Raw genomic sequence first — 14,752 nt, 5'->3', positions numbered from 1 at the left:
AATAAACTGAGTCCGGAGACTGGCGGTGCCATGCCGCATAGCGGGACCAGCGCGTTGAATCCTACGCCAGAACGGCCCCGGCGGCGCGAATGTCTCGGGCCGTCGAGGTCTGCTGCTTTGTCATAAAAGGGAGTTTCGATGGGCATGTCATGGGTGCGATCATACCAGCACTAATGCACCGGATCCCATCAGAACTCCGCAGTTAAGCGTGCTTGGGCGAGAGTAGTACTAGGATGGGTGACCCCCTGGGAAGTCCTCGTGTTGCACCCTTTTTATTTTTTTCTCCACTTTTTTATTTTTTGACAATATTTATTTTTAATTTTTCGGCTTTTGGCTTTTCCTCTTCGGATAATTTTTTTCCCCCGAAAATAAACTGAGTCCGGAGACTGGCGGTGCCATGCCGCATAGCGGGACCAGCGCGTTGAATCCTGCGCCAGAACGGCCCCGGCGGCGCGAATGTCTCGGGCCGTCGAGGTCTGCTGCTTTGTCATAAAAGGGAGTTTCGATGGGCATGTCATGGGTGCGATCATACCAGCACTAATGCACCGGATCCCATCAGAACTCCGCAGTTAAGCGTGCTTGGGCGAGAGTAGTACTAGGATGGGTGACCCCCTGGGAAGTCCTCGTGTTGCACCCCTTTTATTTTTTGCCCGCTTTTTTATTTTTTGATAATATTTATTTTTAATTTTTTGGCTTTTGGCTTTTCCTCTTCGGATAATTTATTTCTCCCGAAAATAAACTGAGTCCGGAGACTCGCGGTGCCATGCCGCATAGCGGAACAGCGCGTTGAATCCTACGCCAGAACGGCCCCGGCAGCGCGAATGCCTCGGGCCGTCGAGATCTGCTGCTTTGTCATAAAAGGGAGTTTCGAAGGGCATGTCATGGGTGCGATCATACCAGCACTAATGCACCGGATCCGATCAGAACTCCGCAGTTAAGCGTGCTTGGGCGAGAGTAGTACTAGGATGTGTGACCCCCTGGGAAGTCCTCGTGTTGCACCCTTTTTATTTTTTGCCCGCTTTTTTATTTTTTGATAATATTTATTTTTAATTTTTCGGCTTTTGGCTTTTCCTCTTCGGATAATTTTTTTTTTCCGAAAATAAACTGAGTCCGGAGACTGGCGGTGCCATGCCGCAGAGCGGAATAGCGCGTTGAATCCTACGCCAGAACGGCCCCGGCAGCGCGAATGTCTCGGGCCGTCGCGGTCTGCTGCTTTGTCATAAAAGGGAGTTTCGAAGGGCATGTCATGGGTGCGATCATTCCAGCACTAATGCACCGGATCCCATCATAACTCCGCAGTTAAGCATGCCTGGGCGAGAGGAGTACTAGGATGGGTGACCCCCTGGGAAGTCCTCGTGTTGCACCCTTTTTATTTTTTGCCCGCTTTTTTATTTTTTGATAATATTTATTTTTAATTTTTTGGCTTTTGGCTTTTCCTCTTCGGATAATTTTTTCCTCCCGAAAATAAACTGAGTCCGGAGACTGGCGGTGCCATGCCGCATAGCGGAACAGCGCGTTGAATCCTACGCCAGAACGGCCCCGGCAGCGCGAATGTCTCGGGCCGTCGAGGTCTGCTGCTTTGTCATAAAAGGGAGTTTCGAAGGGCATGTCATGGGTGCGATCATACCAGCACTAATGCACCGGATCCCATCAGAACTCCGCAGTTAAGCGTGCTTGGGCGAGAGTAGTACTAGGATGGGTGACCCCCTGGGAAGTCCTCGTGTTGCACCCCTTTTATTTTTTGCCCGCTTTTTTATTTTTTGATACATTTATTTTTTATTTTTCGGCTTTTGGCTTTTCCTCTTCGGATAATTTTTTTCCCCCGAAAATAAACTGAGTCCGGAGACTGGCGGTGCCATGCCGCATAGCGGAACGGCGTGTTGAATCCTACGCCAGAACGGCCCCGGCAGCGCGAATGTCTCGGGCCATCGAGGTCTGCTGCTTTGTCATAAAAGGGAGTTTCGAAGGGCATGTCTTGGGTGCGATCATACCAGCACTAATGCACCAGATCCCATCAGAACTCCGCAGTTAAGCGTGCTTGGGCGAGAGTAGTACTAGGATGGGTGACCCCCTCGGAAGTCCTCGTGTTGCACCCTTTTTATTTTTTTCTCCACTTTTTTATTTTTTGATAATATTTATTTTTAATTTTTCGGCTTTTGGCTTTTCCTCTTCGGATAATTTTTTTCCCCCGAAAATAAACTGAGTCCGGAGACTGGCGGTGCCATGCCGCATAGCGGGACCAGCGCGTTGAATCCTACGCCAGAACGGCCCCGGCGGCACGAATGTCTCGGGCCGTCGAGGTCTGCTGCTTTGTCATAAAAGGGAGTTTCGATGGGCATGTCATGGGTGCGATCATACCAGCACTAATGCACCGGATCCCATCAAAACTCCGCAGTTAAGCGTGCTTGGGCGAGAGTAGTACTAGGATGGGTGACCCCCTGGGAAGTCCTCGTGTTGCACCCCTTTTTTTTTTCGCCCGCTTTTTTATTTTTTGATAATATTTATTTTTAATTTGTCGGCTTTTGGCTTTTCCTCTTCGGATAATTTTTTTCCCCCGAAAATAAACTGAGTCCGGAGACTCGCGGTGCCATGCCGCATAGCGGAACAGCGCGTTGAATCCTACGCCAGAACGGCCCCGGCAGCGCGAATGCCTCGGGCCGTCAAGGTCTGCTGCTTTGTCATAAAAGGGAGTTTCGAAGGGCATGTCATGGGTGCGATCATACCAGCACTAATGCACCGGATCCGATCAGAACTCCGCAGTTAAGCGTGCTTGGGCGAGAGTAGTACTAGGATGGGTGACCCCCTGGGAAGTCCTCGTGTTGCACCATTTTTATTTTTTGCCCGCTTTTTTATTTTTTGATAATATTTATTTTTAATTTTTCGGCTTTTGGCTTTTCCTCTTCGGATAATTTTTTTCCCCCGAAAATAAACTGAGTCCGGAGACACGCGGTGCCATGCCGCATAGCGGAACAGCGCGTTGAATCCTACGCCAGAACGGCCCCGGCAGCGCGAATGTCTCGGGCCGTCGAGGTCTGCTGCTTTGTCATAAAAGGGAGTTTCGAAGGGCATGTCATGGGTGCGATCATACCAGCACTAATGCACCGGATCCCATCAAAACTCCGCAGTTAAGCGTGCTTGGGCGAGAGTAGTACTAGGATGGGTGACCCCCTGGGAAGTCCTCGTGTTGCACCCTTTTTATTTTTTTCTCCACTTTTTTATTTTTTGACAATATTTATTTTTAATTTTTCGGCTTTTGGCTTTTCCTCTTCGGATTATTTTTTTCCCCCGAAAATAAACTGAGTCCGGAGACTGGCGGTGCCATGCCGCATAGCGGGACCAGCGCGTTGAATCCTACGCCAGAACGGCCCCGGTGGCGCGAATGTCTCGGGCCGTCGAGGTCTGCTGCTTTGTCATAAAAGGGAGTTTCGATGGGCATGTCATGGGTGCGATCATACCAGCACTAATGCACCGGATCCCATCAGAACTCCGCAGTTAAGCGTGCTTGGGCGAGAGTAGTACTAGGATGGGTGACCCCCTGGGAAGTCCTCGTGTTGCACCCTTTTTATTTTTTTCTCCACTTTTTTATTTTTTGACAATATTTATTTTTAATTTTTCGGCTTTTGGCTTTTCCTCTTCGGATAATTTTTTTCCCCCGAAAATAAACTGAGTCCGGAGACTGGCGGTGCCATGCCGCATAGCGGGACCAGCGCGTTGAATCCTACGCCAGAACGGCCCCGGCGGCGCGAATGTCTCGGGCTGTCGAGGTCTGCTGCTTTGTCATAAAAGGGAGTTTCGATGGGCATGTCATGGGTGCGATCATACCAGCACTAATGCACCGGATCCCATCAGAACTCCGCAGTTAAGCGTGCTTGGGCGAGAGTAGTACTAGGATGGGTGACCCCCTGGGAAGTCCTCGTGTTGCACCCCTTTTATTTTTTGCCCGCTTTTTTATTTTTTGATAATATTTATTTTTAATTTTTCGGCATTTGGCTTTTCCTCTTCGGATAATTTTTTTCTCCCGAAAATAAACTGAGTCCGGAGACTCGCAGTGCCATGCCGCATAGCGGAACAGCGCGTTGAATCCTACGCCAGAACGGCCCCGGCAGCGCGAATGCCTCGGGCCGTCGAGATCTGCTGCTTTGTCATAAAAGGGAGTTTCGAAGGGCATGTCATGGGTGCGATCATACCAGCACTAATGCACCGGATCCGATCAGAACTCCGCAGTTAAGCGTGCTTGGGCGAGAGTAGTACTAGGATGTGTGACCCCCTGGGAAGTCCTCGTGTTGCACCCTTTTTATTTTTTGCCCGCTTTTTTATTTTTTGATAATATTTATTTTTAATTTTTCGGCTTTTGGCTTTTCCTCTTCGGATAATTTTTTTTTTCCGAAAATAAACTGAGTCCGGAGACTGGCGGTGCCATGCCGCAGAGCGGAATAGCGCGTTGAATCCTACGCCAGAACGGCCCCGGCAGCGCGAATGTCTCGGGCCGTCGCGGTCTGCTGCTTTGTCATAAAAGGGAGTTTCGAAGGGCATGTCATGGGTGCGATCATACCAGCACTAATGCACCGGATCCCATCATAACTCCGCAGTTAAGCGTGCTTGGGCGAGAGAAGTACTAGGATGGGTGACCCCCTGGGAAGTCCTCGTGTTGCACCCTTTTTATTTTTTGCCCGCTTTTTTATTTTTTGATAATATTTATTTTTAATTTTTTGGCTTTTGGCTTTTCCTCTTCGGATAATTTTTTCCCCCCGAAAATAAACTGAGTCCGGAGACTGGCGGTGCCATGCCGCATAGCGGAACAGCGCGTTGAATCATACGCCAGAACGGCCCCGGCAGCGCGAATGTCTCGGGCCGTTGAGGTCTGCTGCTTTGTCTTAAAAGAGAGTTTCGAAGGGCATGTCTTGGGTGCGATCATACCAGCACTAATGCACCGGATCCCATCAGAACTCCGCAGTTAAGCGTGCTTGGGTGAGAGTAGCACTAGGATGGGTGACCCCCGGGAAGTCCTCGTGTTGCACCCTTTTTATTTTTTGCCCGCTTTTTTATTTTTTGATAATATTTATTTTTAATTTTTCGGCTTTTGGCTTTTCCTCTTCGGATAATTTTTTTCCCCCGACAATAAACAGAGTCCGGGGACTGGCGGTGCCATGCCGCATAGCGGGACCAGCGCGTTGAATCATACGCCAGAACGGCCCCGGCAGCATGAATGTCTCGGGCCGTCGAGGTCTGCTGCTTTGTCATAAAAGGGAGTTTCGAAGGGCATGTCATGGGTGCGATCATACCAGCACTAATGCACCGGATCCCATCAGAACTCCGTAGTTAAGCGTGCTTGGGCGAGAGTAGTACTAGGATGGGTGACCCCCTGGGAAGTCCTCGTGTTGCACCCTTTTTATTTTTTGCCCGCTTTTTTATTTTTTGATAATGTTTATTTTTAATTTTTCGGCTTTTGGCTTTTCCTCTTCGGATAATTTTTTTTTTCCGAAAATAAACTGAGTCCGGAGACTGGCGGTGCCATGCCGCATAGCGGAACAGCGCGTTGAATCCTACGCCAGAACGGCCCCGGCAGCGCGAATGTCTCGGGCCGTCGCGGTCTGCTGCTTTGTCATAAAAGGGAGTTTCGAAGGGCATGTCATGGGTGCGATCATACCAGCACTAATGCACCGGATCCCATCATAACTCCGCAGTTAAGCGTGCTTGGGCGAGAGAAGTACTAGGATGGGTGACCCCCTGGGAAGTCCTCGTGTTGCACCCTTTTTATTTTTTGCCCGCTTTTTTATTTTTTGATAATATTTATTTTTTATTATTTGGCTTTTGGCTTTTCCTCTTCGGATAATTTTTTTCCCCCGAAAATAAACTGAGTCCGGAGACTGGCGGTGCCATGCCGCATAGCGGAACAGCGCGTTGAATCCTACGCCAGAACGGCCCCGGCAGCGCGAATGTCTCGGGCCGTCGCGGTCTGCTGCTTTGTCATAAAAGGGAGTTTCGAAGGGCATGTCATGGGTGCGATCATACCAGCACTAATGCACCGGATCCCATCAGAACTCCGCAGTTGAGCGTGCTTGGGCGAGAGTAGTACTAGGATTGGTGACCCCCTGGGAAGTCCTCGTGTTGCACCCTTTTTATTTTTTGCCCGCTTTTTTATTTTTTGATAATATTTATTTTTTATTATTTGGCTTTTGGCTTTTCCTCTTCGGATAATTTTTTCCCCCGAAAATAAACTGAGTCCGGAGACTGGCGGTGCCATGCCGCATAGCGGGACCAGCGCGTTGAATCCTACGCCAGAACGGCCCCGGCGGCGCGAATGTCTCGGGCCGTCGAGGTCTGCTGCTTTGTCATAAAAGGGAGTTTCGATGGGCATGTCATGGGTGCGATCATACCAGCACTAATGCACCGGATCCCATCAGAACTCCGCAGTTAAGCGTGCTTGGGCGAGAGTAGTACTAGGATGGGTGACCCCCTGGGAAGTCCTCGTGTTGCACCCCTTTTATTTTTTGCCCGCTTTTTTATTTTTTGATAATATTTATTTTTAATTTTTCGGCTTTTGGCTTTTCCTCTTTGGATAATTTTTTTCCCCCGAAAATAAACTGACTCCGGAGACTCGCGGTGCCATGCCGCATAGCGGAACAGCGCGTTGAATCCTACGCCAGAACGGCCCCGGCAGCGCGAATGCCTCGGGCCGTCGAGATCTGCTGCTTTGTCATAAAAGGGAGATTCGAAGGGCATGTCATGGGTGCGATCATACCAGCACTAATGCACCGGATCCGATCGGAACTCCGCAGTTAAGCGTGCTTGGGCGAGAGTAGTACTAGGATGGGTGACCCCCTGGGAAGTCCTCGTGTTGCACCCTTTTTATCTTTTGCCCGCTTTTTTATTTTTTGATAATATTTATTTTTAATTTTTCGGCTTTTGGCTTTTCCTCTTCGGATAATTTTTTTTTTCCGAAAATAAACTGAGTCCGGAGACTGGCGGTGCCATGCCGCAGAGCGGAATAGCGCGTTGAATCCTACGCCAGAACGGCCCCGGCAGCGCGAATGTCTCGGGCCGTCGCGGTCTGCTGCTTTGTCATAAAAGGGAGTTTCGAAGGGCATGTCATGGGTGCGATCATACCAGCACTAATGCACCGGATCCCATCATAACTCCGCAGTTAAGCGTGCTTGGGCGAGAGAAGTACTAGGATGGGTGACCCCCTGGGAAGTCCTCGTGTTGCACCCTTTTTATTTTTTGCCCGCTTTTTTATTTTTTGATAATATTTATTTTTAATTTTTTGGCTTTTGGCTTTTCCTCTTCGGATAATTTTTCCCCCCCGAAAATAAACTGAGTCCGGAGACTGGCGGTGCCATGCCGCATAGCGGAACAGCGCGTTGAATCATACGCCAGAACGGCCCCGGCAGCGCGAATGTCTCGGGCCGTCGAGGTCTGCTGCTTTGTCTTAAAAGGGAGTTTCGAAGGGCATGTCTTGGGTGCGATCATACCAGCACTAATGCACCGGATCCCATCAGAACTCCGCAGTTAAGCGTGCTTGGGTGAGAGTAGCACTAGGATGGGTGACCCCCTGGGAAGTCCTCGTGTTGCACCCTTTTTATTTTTTGCCCGCTTTTTTATTTTTTGATAATATTTATTTTTAATTTTTCGGCTTTTGGCTTTTCCTCTTCGGATAATTTTTTTCCCCCGACAATAAACAGAGTCCGGGGACTGGCGGTGCCATGCCGCATAGCGGGACCAGCGCGTTGAATCATACGCCAGAACGGCCCCGGCAGCGTGAATGTCTCGGGCCGTCGAGGTCTGCTGCTTTGTCATAAAAGGGAGTTTCGAAGGCCATGTCATGGGTGCGATCATACCAGCACTAATGCACCGGATCCCATCAGAACTCCGTAGTTAAGCGTGCTTGGGCGAGAGTAGTACTCGGATGGGTGACCCCCTGGGAAGTCCTCGTGTTGCACCCTTTTTATTTTTTGCCCGCTTTTTTATTTTTTGATAATATTTATTTTTAATTTTTCAGCTTTTGGCTTTTCCTCTTCGGATAATTTTTTTTTTCCGAAAATAAACTGAGTCCGGAGACTGGCGGTGCCATGCCGCATAGCGGAACAGCGCGTTGAATCCTACGCCAGAACGGCCCCGGCAGCGCGAATGTCTCGGGCCGTCGCGGTCTGCTGCTTTGCCATAAAAGGGAGTTTCGAAGGGCATGTCATGGGTGCGATCATACCAGCACTAATGCACCGGATCCCATCATAACTCCGCAGTTAAGCGTGCTTGGGCGAGAGAAGTACTAGGATGGGTGACCCCCTGGGAAGTCCTCGTGTTGCACCCTTTTTATTTTTTTCTCCACTTTTTTATTTTTTGATAATATTTATTTTTAATTTTTCGGCTTTTGGCTTTTCCTCTTCGGATAATTTTTTTTCCTCGAAAATAAACTGAGTCCGGAGACTGGCGGTGCCATGCCGCATAGCGGGACCAGCGCGTTGAATCCTACGCCAGAACGGCCCCGGCGGCGCGAATGTCTCGGGCCGTCGAGGTCTGCTGCTTTGTCATAAAAGGGAGTTTCGATGGGCATGTCATGGGTGCGATCATACCAGCACTAATGCACCGGATCCCATCAGAACTCCGCAGTTAAGCGTGCTTGGGCGAGAGTAGTACTAGGATGGGTGACCCCTAGGGAAGTCCTCGTGTTGCACCCCTTTTATTTTTTGCCCGCTTTTTTATTTTTTGATAATATTTATTGTAATTTTTCGGCTTTTGGCTTTTCCTCTTCGGATAATTTTTTTCCCCGAAAATAAACGGAGTCCGGAGACTGGCGGTGCCATGCCGCGTAGCGGAACAGCGCGTTGAATCCTAGCCAGAACGGCCCCGGCAGCGCGAATGTCTCGGGCCGTTGCGGTCTGCTGCTTTGTCATAAAAGGGAGTTTCGAAGGGCATGTCATCGGTGCGATCATACCAGCACTAATGCACCGGATCCCATCATAGCTCCGCAGTTAAGCGTGCTTGGGCGAGAGAAGTACTAGGATGGGTGACCCCCTGGGAAGTCCTCGTGTTGCACCCTTTTTATTTTTTGCCCGCTTTTTTATTTTTTGATAATATTTATTTTTAATTTTTTGGCTTTTGGCTTTTCCTCTTCGGATAATTTTTTCCCCCCGAAAATAAACTGAGTCCGGAGACTGGCGGTGCCATGCCGCATAGCGGAACAGCGCGTTGAATCATATGCCAGAACGGCCCCGGCAGCGCGAATGTCTCGGGCCGTCGAGGTCTGCTACTTTGTCTTAAAAGGGAGTTTCGAAGGGCATGTCTTGGGTGCAATCATACCAGCACTAATGCACCGGATCCCATCAGAACTCCGCAGTTAAGCGTGCTTGGGCGAGAGTAGTACTAGGATGGGTGACCCCCTGGGAAGTCCTCGTGTTGCACCCTTTTTATTTTTTGCCCGCTTTTTTATTTTTTGATAATATTTATTTTTAATTTTTCGGCTTTTGGCTTTTCCTCTTCGGATAATTTTTTTCCCCCGAAAATAAACTGAGTCCGGAGACTGGCGGTGCCATGCCGCATAGCGGGACCAGCGCGTTGAATCCTACGCCAGAACGGCCCCGGCGGCGCGAATGTCTCGGGCTGTCGAGGTCTGCTGCTTTGTCATAAAAGGGAGTTTCGATGGGCATGTCATGGGTGCGATCATACCAGCACTAATGCACCGGATCCCATCAGAACTCCGCAGTTAAGCGTGCTTGGGCGAGAGTAGTACTAGGATGGGTGACCCCCTGGGAAGTCCTCGTGTTGCACCCCTTTTATTTTTTGCCCGCTTTTTTATTTTTTGATAATATTTATTTTTAATTTTTCGGCATTTGGCTTTTCCTCTTCGGATAATTTTTTTCTCCCGAAAATAAACTGAGTCCGGAGACTCGCGGTGCCATGCCGCATAGCGGAACAGCGCGTTGAATCCTACGCCAGAACGGCCCCGGCAGCGCGAATGCCTCGGGCCGTCGAGATCTGCTGCTTTGTCATAAAAGGGAGTTTCGAAGGGCATGTCATGGGTGCGATCATACCAGCACTAATGCACCGGATCCGATCAGAACTCCGCAGTTAAGCGTGCTTGGGCGAGAGTAGTACTAGGATGTGTGACCCCCTGGGAAGTCCTCGTGTTGCACCCTTTTTATTTTTTGCCCGCTTTTTTATTTTTTGATAATATTTATTTTTAATTTTTCGGCTTTTGGCTTTTCCTCTTCGGATAATTTTTTTTTTCCGAAAATAAACTGAGTCCGGAGACTGACGGTGCCATGCCGCAGAGCGGAATAGCGCGTTGAATCCTACGCCAGAACGGCCCCGGCAGCGCGAATGTCTCGGGCCGTCGCGGTCTGCTGCTTTGTCATAAAAGGGAGTTTCGAAGGGCATGTCATGGGTGCGATCATACCAGCACTAATGCACCGGATCCCATCATAACTCCGTAGTTAAGCGTGCTTGGGCGAGAGAAGTACTAGGATGGGTGACCCCCTGGGAAGTCCTCGTGTTGCACCCTTTTTATTTTTTGCCCGCTTTTTTATTTTTTGATAATATTTATTTTTAATTTTTTGGCTTTTGGCTTTTCCTCTTCGGATAATTTTTTCCCCCCGAAAATAAACTGAGTCCGGAGACTGGCGGTGCCATGCCGCATAGCGGAACAGCGCGTTGAATCATACGCCAGAACGGCCCCGGCAGCGCGAATGTCTCGGGCCGTTGAGGTCTGCTGCTTTGTCTTAAAAGAGAGTTTCGAAGGGCATGTCTTGGGTGCGATCATACCAGCACTAATGCACCGGATCCCATCAGAACTCCGCAGTTAAGCGTGCTTGGGTGAGAGTAGCACTAGGATGGGTGACCCCCGGGAAGTCCTCGTGTTGCACCCTTTTTATTTTTTGCCCGCTTTTTTATTTTTTGATAATATTTATTTTTAATTTTTCGGCTTTTGGCTTTTCCTCTTCGGATAATTTTTTTCCCCCGACAATAAACAGAGTCCGGGGACTGGCGGTGCCATGCCGCATAGCGGGACCAGCGCGTTGAATCATACGCCAGAACGGCCCCGGCAGCATGAATGTCTCGGGCCGTCGAGGTCTGCTGCTTTGTCATAAAAGGGAGTTTCGAAGGGCATGTCATGGGTGCGATCATACCAGCACTAATGCACCGGATCCCATCAGAACTCCGTAGTTAAGCGTGCTTGGGCGAGAGTAGTACTAGGATGGGTGACCCCCTGGGAAGTCCTCGTGTTGCACCCTTTTTATTTTTTGCCCGCTTTTTTATTTTTTGATAATATTTATTTTTAATTTTTCGGCTTTTGGCTTTTGCTCTTCGGATAATTTTTTTTTTCCGAAAATAAACTGAGTCCGGAGACTGGCGGTGCCATGCCGCATAGCGGAACAGCGCGTTGAATCCTACGCCAGAACGGCCCCGGCAGCGCGAATGTCTCGGGCCGTCGCGGTCTGCTGCTTTGTCATAAAAGGGAGTTTCGAAGGGCATGTCATGGGTGCGATCATACCAGCACTAATGCATCGGATCCCATCATAACTCCGCAGTTAAGCGTGCTTGGGCGAGAGAAGTACTAGGATGGGTGACCCCCTGGGAAGTCCTCGTGTTGCACCCTTTTTATTTTTTGCCCGCTTTTTTATTTTTTGATAATATTTATTTTTTATTATTTGGCTTTTGGCTTTTCCTCTTCGGATAATTTTTTTCCCCCGAAAATAAACTGAGTCCGGAGACTGGCGGTGCCATGCCGCATAGCGGAACAGCGCGTTGAATCCTACGCCAGAACGGCCCCGGCAGTGCGAATGTCTCGGGCCGTCGAGGTCTGCTGCTTTGTCATAAAAGGGAGTTTCGAAGGGCATGTCATGGGTGCGATCATACCAGCACTAATGCACCGGATCCCATCAGAACTCCGCAGTTGAGCGTGCTTGGGCGAGAGTAGTACTAGGATTGGTGACCCCCTGGGAAGTCCTCGTGTTGCACCCTTTTTATTTTTTGCCCGCTTTTTTATTTTTTGATAATATTTATTTTTTATTATTTGGCTTTTGGCTTTTCCTCTTCGGATAATTTTTTCCCCCGAAAATAAACTGAGTCCGGAGACTGGCGGTGCCATGCCGCATAGCGGGACCAGCGCGTTGAATCCTACGCCAGAACGGCCCCGGCGGCGCGAATGTCTCGGGCCGTCGAGGTCTGCTGCTTTGTCATAAAAGGGAGTTTCGATGGGCATGTCATGGGTGCGATCATACCAGCACTAATGCACCGGATCCCATCAGAACTCCGCAGTTAAGCGTGCTTGGGCGAGAGTAGTACTAGGATGGGTGACCCCCTGGGAAGTCCTCGTGTTGCACCCCTTTTATTTTTTGCCCGCTTTTTTATTTTTTGATAATATTTATTTTTAATTTTTCGGCTTTTGGCTTTTCCTCTTTGGATAATTTTTTTCCCCCGAAAATAAACTGACTCCGGAGACTCGCGGTGCCATGCCGCATAGCGGAACAGCGCGTTGAATCCTACGCCAGAACGGCCCCGGCAGCGCGAATGCCTCGGGCCGTCGAGATCTGCTGCTTTGTCATAAAAGGGAGATTCGAAGGGCATGCCATGGGTGCGATCATACCAGCACTAATGCACCGGATCCGATCGGAACTCCGCAGTTAAGCGTGCTTGGGCGAGAGTAGTACTAGGATGGGTGACCCCCTGGGAAGTCCTCGTGTTGCACCCTTTTTATCTTTTGCCCGCTTTTTTATTTTTTGATAATATTTATTTTTAATTTTTCGGCTTTTGGCTTTTCCTCTTCGGATAATTTTTTTTTTCCGAAAATAAACTGAGTCCGGAGACTGGCGGTGCCATGCCGCAGAGCGGAATAGCGCGTTGAATCCTACGCCAGAACGGCCCCGGCAGCGCGAATGTCTCGGGCCGTCGCGGTCTGCTGCTTTGTCATAAAAGGGAGTTTCGAAGGGCATGTCATGGGTGCGATCATACCAGCACTAATGCACCGGATCCCATCATAACTCCGCAGTTAAGCGTGCTTGGGCGAGAGAAGTACTAGGATGGGTGACCCCCTGGGAAGTCCTCGTGTTGCACCCTTTTTATTTTTTGCCCGCTTTTTTATTTTTTGATAATATTTATTTTTAATTTTTTGGCTTTTGGCTTTTCCTCTTTGGATAATTTTTCCCCCCCGAAAATAAACTGAGTCCGGAGACTGGCGGTGCCATGCCGCATAGCGGAACAGCGCGTTGAATCATACGCCAGAACGGCCCCGGCAGTGCGAATGTCTCGGGCCGTCGAGGTCTGCTGCTTTGTCTTAAAAGGGAGTTTCGAAGGGCATGTCTTGGGTGCGATCATACCAGCACTAATGCACCGGATCCCATCAGAACTCCGCAGTTAAGCGTGCTTGGGTGAGAGTAGCACTAGGATGGGTGACCCCCTGGGAAGTCCTCGTGTTGCACCCTTTTTATTTTTTGCCCGCTTTTTTATTTTTTGATAATATTTATTTTTAATTTTTCGGCTTTTGGCTTTTCCTCTTCGGATAATTTTTTTCCCCCGACAATAAACAGAGTCCGGGGACTGGCGGTGCCATGCCGCATAGCGGGACCAGCGCGTTGAATCATACGCCAGAACGGCCCCGGCAGCGTGAATGTCTCGGGCCGTCGAGGTCTGCTGCTTTGTCATAAAAGGGAGTTTCGAAGGGCATGTCATGGGTGCGATCATACCAGCACTAATGCACCGGATCCCATCAGAACTCCGTAGTTAAGCGTGCTTGGGCGAGAGTAGTACTAGGATGGGTGACCCCCTGGGAAGTCCTCGTGTTGCACCCTTTTTATTTTTTGCCCGCTTTTTTATTTTTTGATAATATTTATTTTTAATTTTTCAGCTTTTGGCTTTTCCTCTTCGGATAATTTTTTTTTTCCGAAAATAAACTGAGTCCGGAGACTGGCGGTGCCATGCCGCATAGCGGAACAGCGCGTTGAATCCTACGCCAGAACGGCCCCGGCAGCGCGAATGTCTCGGGCCGTCGCGGTCTGCTGCTTTGCCATAAAAGGGAGTTTCGAAGGGCATGTCATGGGTGCGATCATACCAGCACTAATGCACCGGATCCCATCATAACTCCGCAGTTAAGCGTGCTTGGGCGAGAGAAGTACTAGGATGGGTGACCCCCTGGGAAGTCCTCGTGTTGCACCCTTTTTATTTTTTTCTCCACTTTTTTATTTTTTGATAATATTTATTTTTAATTTTTCGGCTTTTGGCTTTTCCTCTTCGGATAATTTTTTTTCCTCGAAAATAAACTGAGTCCGGAGACTGGCGGTGCCATGCCGCATAGCGGGACCAGCGCGTTGAATCCTACGCCAGAACGGCCCCGGCGGCGCGAATGTCTCGGGCCGTCGAGGTCTGCTGCTTTGTCATAAAAGGGAGTTTCGATGGGCATGTCATGGGTGCGATCATACCAGCACTAATGCACCGGATCCCATCAGAACTCCGCAGTTAAGCGTGCTTGGGCGAGAGTAGTACTAGGATGGGTGACCCCCAGGGAAGTCCTCGTGTTGCACCCCTTTTATTTTTTGCCCGCTTTTTTATTTTTTGATAATATTTATTGTAATTTTTCGGCTTTTGGCTTTTCCTCTTCGGATAATTTTTTTCCCCGAAAATAAACGGAGTCCGGAGACTGGCGGTGCCATGCCGCGTAGCGGAACAGCGCGTTGAATCCTAGCCAGAACGGCCCCGGCAGCACGAATGTCTCGGGCCGTTGCGGTCTGCTGCTTTGTCATAAAAGGGAGTTTCGAAGGGC

General features: G+C 49.5%; 38 non-coding genes and 2 pseudogenes across 38 annotated transcripts; all 40 read left to right on the top strand.

Moving 5' to 3' along the window:
- The first annotated feature begins 151 nt into the window (after nucleotides 1-151).
- LOC149758873 (5S ribosomal RNA) lies at nucleotides 152-270 on the top strand. The gene has a single exon (XR_016411921.1). It is a non-coding gene; the product is annotated as a 5S ribosomal RNA (ribosomal RNA).
- A 248-nt stretch (nucleotides 271-518) lies between these two features.
- LOC149758872 (5S ribosomal RNA) lies at nucleotides 519-637 on the top strand. Its single transcript, XR_016409092.1, has one exon. It is a non-coding gene; the product is annotated as a 5S ribosomal RNA (ribosomal RNA).
- Nucleotides 638-883: 246 nt separating this feature from the next.
- Nucleotides 884-1,002, top strand: LOC149758871 (5S ribosomal RNA). Its single transcript, XR_016408148.1, has one exon. It is a non-coding gene; the product is annotated as a 5S ribosomal RNA (ribosomal RNA).
- A 246-nt stretch (nucleotides 1,003-1,248) lies between these two features.
- On the top strand, nucleotides 1,249-1,367 carry LOC149758870 (5S ribosomal RNA; annotated as a pseudogene).
- Nucleotides 1,368-1,613: 246 nt separating this feature from the next.
- LOC149758869 (5S ribosomal RNA) lies at nucleotides 1,614-1,732 on the top strand. The gene has a single exon (XR_016409091.1). It is a non-coding gene; the product is annotated as a 5S ribosomal RNA (ribosomal RNA).
- A 245-nt stretch (nucleotides 1,733-1,977) lies between these two features.
- LOC149758868 (5S ribosomal RNA) lies at nucleotides 1,978-2,096 on the top strand. The gene has a single exon (XR_016406256.1). It is a non-coding gene; the product is annotated as a 5S ribosomal RNA (ribosomal RNA).
- Nucleotides 2,097-2,344: 248 nt separating this feature from the next.
- LOC149758867 (5S ribosomal RNA) lies at nucleotides 2,345-2,463 on the top strand. Its single transcript, XR_016404660.1, has one exon. It is a non-coding gene; the product is annotated as a 5S ribosomal RNA (ribosomal RNA).
- A 246-nt stretch (nucleotides 2,464-2,709) lies between these two features.
- LOC149758866 (5S ribosomal RNA) lies at nucleotides 2,710-2,828 on the top strand. The gene has a single exon (XR_016406873.1). It is a non-coding gene; the product is annotated as a 5S ribosomal RNA (ribosomal RNA).
- A 246-nt stretch (nucleotides 2,829-3,074) lies between these two features.
- On the top strand, nucleotides 3,075-3,193 carry LOC149758865 (5S ribosomal RNA). Its single transcript, XR_016404838.1, has one exon. It is a non-coding gene; the product is annotated as a 5S ribosomal RNA (ribosomal RNA).
- A 248-nt stretch (nucleotides 3,194-3,441) lies between these two features.
- LOC149758864 (5S ribosomal RNA) lies at nucleotides 3,442-3,560 on the top strand. The gene has a single exon (XR_016411920.1). It is a non-coding gene; the product is annotated as a 5S ribosomal RNA (ribosomal RNA).
- A 248-nt stretch (nucleotides 3,561-3,808) lies between these two features.
- LOC149758863 (5S ribosomal RNA) lies at nucleotides 3,809-3,927 on the top strand. Its single transcript, XR_016409090.1, has one exon. It is a non-coding gene; the product is annotated as a 5S ribosomal RNA (ribosomal RNA).
- A 246-nt stretch (nucleotides 3,928-4,173) lies between these two features.
- On the top strand, nucleotides 4,174-4,292 carry LOC149758862 (5S ribosomal RNA). Its single transcript, XR_016408147.1, has one exon. It is a non-coding gene; the product is annotated as a 5S ribosomal RNA (ribosomal RNA).
- A 246-nt stretch (nucleotides 4,293-4,538) lies between these two features.
- Nucleotides 4,539-4,657, top strand: LOC149758861 (5S ribosomal RNA). Its single transcript, XR_016406591.1, has one exon. It is a non-coding gene; the product is annotated as a 5S ribosomal RNA (ribosomal RNA).
- Nucleotides 4,658-4,903: 246 nt separating this feature from the next.
- Nucleotides 4,904-5,021, top strand: LOC149758860 (5S ribosomal RNA). The gene has a single exon (XR_016407962.1). It is a non-coding gene; the product is annotated as a 5S ribosomal RNA (ribosomal RNA).
- Nucleotides 5,022-5,268: 247 nt separating this feature from the next.
- On the top strand, nucleotides 5,269-5,387 carry LOC149758859 (5S ribosomal RNA). The gene has a single exon (XR_016412622.1). It is a non-coding gene; the product is annotated as a 5S ribosomal RNA (ribosomal RNA).
- Nucleotides 5,388-5,633: 246 nt separating this feature from the next.
- LOC149758858 (5S ribosomal RNA) lies at nucleotides 5,634-5,752 on the top strand. The gene has a single exon (XR_016406590.1). It is a non-coding gene; the product is annotated as a 5S ribosomal RNA (ribosomal RNA).
- A 246-nt stretch (nucleotides 5,753-5,998) lies between these two features.
- LOC149758857 (5S ribosomal RNA) lies at nucleotides 5,999-6,117 on the top strand. Its single transcript, XR_016408097.1, has one exon. It is a non-coding gene; the product is annotated as a 5S ribosomal RNA (ribosomal RNA).
- Nucleotides 6,118-6,363: 246 nt separating this feature from the next.
- LOC149758856 (5S ribosomal RNA) lies at nucleotides 6,364-6,482 on the top strand. The gene has a single exon (XR_016409089.1). It is a non-coding gene; the product is annotated as a 5S ribosomal RNA (ribosomal RNA).
- A 246-nt stretch (nucleotides 6,483-6,728) lies between these two features.
- LOC149758855 (5S ribosomal RNA) lies at nucleotides 6,729-6,847 on the top strand. The gene has a single exon (XR_016405405.1). It is a non-coding gene; the product is annotated as a 5S ribosomal RNA (ribosomal RNA).
- Nucleotides 6,848-7,093: 246 nt separating this feature from the next.
- On the top strand, nucleotides 7,094-7,212 carry LOC149758854 (5S ribosomal RNA). Its single transcript, XR_016406588.1, has one exon. It is a non-coding gene; the product is annotated as a 5S ribosomal RNA (ribosomal RNA).
- Nucleotides 7,213-7,458: 246 nt separating this feature from the next.
- LOC149758853 (5S ribosomal RNA) lies at nucleotides 7,459-7,577 on the top strand. Its single transcript, XR_016407017.1, has one exon. It is a non-coding gene; the product is annotated as a 5S ribosomal RNA (ribosomal RNA).
- A 247-nt stretch (nucleotides 7,578-7,824) lies between these two features.
- Nucleotides 7,825-7,943, top strand: LOC149758852 (5S ribosomal RNA). Its single transcript, XR_016400662.1, has one exon. It is a non-coding gene; the product is annotated as a 5S ribosomal RNA (ribosomal RNA).
- Nucleotides 7,944-8,189: 246 nt separating this feature from the next.
- On the top strand, nucleotides 8,190-8,308 carry LOC149758851 (5S ribosomal RNA). The gene has a single exon (XR_016406587.1). It is a non-coding gene; the product is annotated as a 5S ribosomal RNA (ribosomal RNA).
- A 248-nt stretch (nucleotides 8,309-8,556) lies between these two features.
- Nucleotides 8,557-8,675, top strand: LOC149758850 (5S ribosomal RNA). The gene has a single exon (XR_016401324.1). It is a non-coding gene; the product is annotated as a 5S ribosomal RNA (ribosomal RNA).
- A 243-nt stretch (nucleotides 8,676-8,918) lies between these two features.
- Nucleotides 8,919-9,037, top strand: LOC149758849 (5S ribosomal RNA; annotated as a pseudogene).
- A 246-nt stretch (nucleotides 9,038-9,283) lies between these two features.
- On the top strand, nucleotides 9,284-9,402 carry LOC149758848 (5S ribosomal RNA). Its single transcript, XR_016412875.1, has one exon. It is a non-coding gene; the product is annotated as a 5S ribosomal RNA (ribosomal RNA).
- A 247-nt stretch (nucleotides 9,403-9,649) lies between these two features.
- On the top strand, nucleotides 9,650-9,768 carry LOC149758847 (5S ribosomal RNA). The gene has a single exon (XR_016409087.1). It is a non-coding gene; the product is annotated as a 5S ribosomal RNA (ribosomal RNA).
- Nucleotides 9,769-10,014: 246 nt separating this feature from the next.
- Nucleotides 10,015-10,133, top strand: LOC149758846 (5S ribosomal RNA). The gene has a single exon (XR_016408146.1). It is a non-coding gene; the product is annotated as a 5S ribosomal RNA (ribosomal RNA).
- A 246-nt stretch (nucleotides 10,134-10,379) lies between these two features.
- On the top strand, nucleotides 10,380-10,498 carry LOC149758845 (5S ribosomal RNA). The gene has a single exon (XR_016406858.1). It is a non-coding gene; the product is annotated as a 5S ribosomal RNA (ribosomal RNA).
- Nucleotides 10,499-10,744: 246 nt separating this feature from the next.
- Nucleotides 10,745-10,862, top strand: LOC149758844 (5S ribosomal RNA). The gene has a single exon (XR_016407961.1). It is a non-coding gene; the product is annotated as a 5S ribosomal RNA (ribosomal RNA).
- Nucleotides 10,863-11,109: 247 nt separating this feature from the next.
- Nucleotides 11,110-11,228, top strand: LOC149758843 (5S ribosomal RNA). Its single transcript, XR_016412621.1, has one exon. It is a non-coding gene; the product is annotated as a 5S ribosomal RNA (ribosomal RNA).
- Nucleotides 11,229-11,474: 246 nt separating this feature from the next.
- LOC149758842 (5S ribosomal RNA) lies at nucleotides 11,475-11,593 on the top strand. The gene has a single exon (XR_016408292.1). It is a non-coding gene; the product is annotated as a 5S ribosomal RNA (ribosomal RNA).
- Nucleotides 11,594-11,839: 246 nt separating this feature from the next.
- Nucleotides 11,840-11,958, top strand: LOC149758841 (5S ribosomal RNA). The gene has a single exon (XR_016408096.1). It is a non-coding gene; the product is annotated as a 5S ribosomal RNA (ribosomal RNA).
- A 246-nt stretch (nucleotides 11,959-12,204) lies between these two features.
- Nucleotides 12,205-12,323, top strand: LOC149758840 (5S ribosomal RNA). The gene has a single exon (XR_016409085.1). It is a non-coding gene; the product is annotated as a 5S ribosomal RNA (ribosomal RNA).
- A 246-nt stretch (nucleotides 12,324-12,569) lies between these two features.
- Nucleotides 12,570-12,688, top strand: LOC149758839 (5S ribosomal RNA). The gene has a single exon (XR_016405404.1). It is a non-coding gene; the product is annotated as a 5S ribosomal RNA (ribosomal RNA).
- A 246-nt stretch (nucleotides 12,689-12,934) lies between these two features.
- On the top strand, nucleotides 12,935-13,053 carry LOC149758838 (5S ribosomal RNA). The gene has a single exon (XR_016406586.1). It is a non-coding gene; the product is annotated as a 5S ribosomal RNA (ribosomal RNA).
- Nucleotides 13,054-13,299: 246 nt separating this feature from the next.
- Nucleotides 13,300-13,418, top strand: LOC149758837 (5S ribosomal RNA). Its single transcript, XR_016407016.1, has one exon. It is a non-coding gene; the product is annotated as a 5S ribosomal RNA (ribosomal RNA).
- A 247-nt stretch (nucleotides 13,419-13,665) lies between these two features.
- Nucleotides 13,666-13,784, top strand: LOC149758836 (5S ribosomal RNA). The gene has a single exon (XR_016412620.1). It is a non-coding gene; the product is annotated as a 5S ribosomal RNA (ribosomal RNA).
- A 246-nt stretch (nucleotides 13,785-14,030) lies between these two features.
- On the top strand, nucleotides 14,031-14,149 carry LOC149758835 (5S ribosomal RNA). Its single transcript, XR_016406585.1, has one exon. It is a non-coding gene; the product is annotated as a 5S ribosomal RNA (ribosomal RNA).
- Nucleotides 14,150-14,397: 248 nt separating this feature from the next.
- LOC149758834 (5S ribosomal RNA) lies at nucleotides 14,398-14,516 on the top strand. The gene has a single exon (XR_016400987.1). It is a non-coding gene; the product is annotated as a 5S ribosomal RNA (ribosomal RNA).
- The last annotated feature ends 236 nt before the right edge of the window (nucleotides 14,517-14,752 follow it).

Source organism: Phoenix dactylifera, chromosome 4 (genome assembly GCF_051530095.1).
Source record: "Phoenix dactylifera cultivar Ajwa chromosome 4, Ajwa_hap1_PhDact_Kaust_v1.1, whole genome shotgun sequence".
NCBI classification, from domain to species: Eukaryota; Viridiplantae; Streptophyta; class Magnoliopsida; order Arecales; family Arecaceae; genus Phoenix; species Phoenix dactylifera.
This window is presented reverse-complemented; position numbering and strand designations above follow the sequence as displayed.